The sequence below is a fragment of the Sebastes fasciatus genome, chromosome 11 (genome assembly GCF_043250625.1).
Source record: "Sebastes fasciatus isolate fSebFas1 chromosome 11, fSebFas1.pri, whole genome shotgun sequence".
Lineage (NCBI taxonomy): Eukaryota > Metazoa > Chordata > Actinopteri > Perciformes > Sebastidae > Sebastes > Sebastes fasciatus.
The window spans coordinates 30271434-30273989 of record NC_133805.1 but is presented as its reverse complement, the minus strand read 5'-3'; positions in this window follow the sequence as shown (position 1 = coordinate 30273989).

Genomic DNA, 2556 nt, shown 5'->3' with positions numbered 1-2556 from the left:
ACGTTAACGTCCAGCCTGATATCACAAAGTGTGTCCACCAGAGGATAGTGTGTCAGTGTCATGCTTTGTCTCACAGAGGCGTGAATATTACACGCCTTTATGAAGGTGCAGCAGCCTACCGGCAGGGGGCAACAAAACCACTTAGTTAGGTTTAGAAAAACGTTGTGGTTGGGCTGAAAATAAGAACGTAAACTAAAAAAAATAAAAATATGTATAGAAACAATGTAACATCAGTATGGAAACCAAGTGACAAACATCACCAACGCAACTTGTAAAACAAAACACCGGTCTCGATCACCGGTCTCCTGGTTGAAAATCCTGGGCTTGTTGGGCTAATCCACCTCCCTTACCACCATAAGTGGTCTTTCTCACATATGATTCGATTCTGAGCGTATATATTCACGCGGATAGATTTACATTGCAGTCAGTACAGACTACAGGGCGTGAAAATGACACACCTAAAGCAAGAAGAATTCACACGCCCTTTTGTGCTCCCGGGCTGTTATGTCACTAGACGTAACAAACAGAGTTATTTGAACCCAAACCATGGTCTTTTTTTTTTCTAACCCTAACCAAGTAGTTTTATTGCCTAAACCTAACACAATGCACAATGAAGAATTGCAGCGGAAACAAAGAGAAGGAGAAATAGAGAAGTTTTTCGTACAGTGACTGAGAAACAAAGGGAATGTAATGGGACATGTTTTTTGAGTGTTGCGGATACGTTGCGTATTTGTTTCTTTACAGCTACAGCCCTGTCACAACTGATGGTTTACAACCAAAGACAAGCAGCAGTCAGCCATGTTTCCCACAGGATGGACGACCAAAGTCTATACAACCTCCCTGTGGGACAATGACTCAGTCCTAGTATAAGCACAGTAATAACACATTATTATTATTGAATGGTGTAAAAAGAACACACGCACAAATCCCAACCCAACCCCCCACCCCCACACACACATACACACGCTCACACACACACACACACACACACACCACGGGCAAACCAGAGAATCAAGCTGTGCTTTCAGTACAGCCTCAAACAATGTCCTGGATGATGAGGTCGAAATAAAGACAAAAATATAAATATATTCTCTTTAAGGCAAACAAAACATAGAAAGCAGCTTTTTAAGAGTTATGACCAGAGTGAGGGAGGGAGTCCGTTGATGTGTCATGTCGTTTATGATACACTTCCTGCAGTGAGCAGGATACCCACCACCAGTCACATGTTGACAAGACCTTGTGGAACATTAATCGAAGATTCTCCTTTTTTTATGACAGCGCACAAATGTCGAGGCAGACCAAACCCTGCATGCTGAAATGGCTCTTTTCTTTACTGACAAAATATTTAATCCAAGGGCCAGATGCATGAGGAAAAAAAGTGTGTAATGTTTCAGTTTGGCACATTGTCTGCAAATTTGAAAATTAACATTTCACATTCAATGTCATTATCATTATGTCAGTGATATTTTGTATGGAAGCTCTGACAAGCAAGTGAGAAAAAAAAGTGAATCTGTGATCCAGTTTCTAATTGATCTAAATTGTTTTCTCTTCTGTGTTTATGACTTATGAACAGGTGAAAAAAAGGTTTCACCAGGATAAAATCCTTTAATCAACAACTCCACAATTATTTGACTCGTAATAACTCCAAACTCAGACCTCCGGTGTGTCGAACATCTCAGCTTCAGTTTGGTTTAATTTACCGAGGTTCAGTGATACGGAACACTCTGCCATTTCATGTTTTAAAGTTGTCACCAGAAGAATTTAAGAAAGCTGTTAAATGTTTGTTTTCATCTCCCCCAATGTTTTCCTTATGGATTATCTCGGGAAATTGCTTACTGATAATGAGTTTTTTTACTGATGATATTACAATGTGAATCTTAATTCGATAAAATTCAATAAAAATCTCCAGTGCATACCGTAATCAAATTTATTAAATTGATAAAATAATAAAATAATAATAATCTGTACAAGTTATCTTTTTGTCATCTGTGAAAACAGGAAAGAGAAAAAGTGTTTGTCGTTGTAATACTCATTTTGTCCACAAGAGGCTGAAGTGCACCACGACCCCGTGTTCTAAATAGGACTAAAAGCATTCAAGTTTTCTTGCCAAAACTGTAGAAAAATTCACATGGCAAAACTTTTTTCACTTCTTTCACAGATGAAATAAAAAAGTAAGGAACTTAGATTATCCGGGCAAAATCTTTTGTTCCCACCCGTTCTTAAGTCATAAACACAGGAGAGAAAACAAATTAGATCAGACTTAGATAATGGGTCACCAGAATCTTTTTCCCCCTTTGCCTCTCATGGCTTCTGTACTTCGGAGTACACTGAATATGATTTGTTAATAGAATTTTCCATTTCAATATAAGAAATTTGAGTGGCTTACAACAACAGGGATCTGAGGCTGATGTGTCACCTGTGTTACAGAAGAGAAGGTATTGCCTGTGAGAAGGTGGAGGGTATTCTGTCCATGAAACAAACTGAGGTAGCTTTATGTTCAGTATATATATATGAGTACACACCATTACAGTATATCAGTATATGATAGTTCATGAG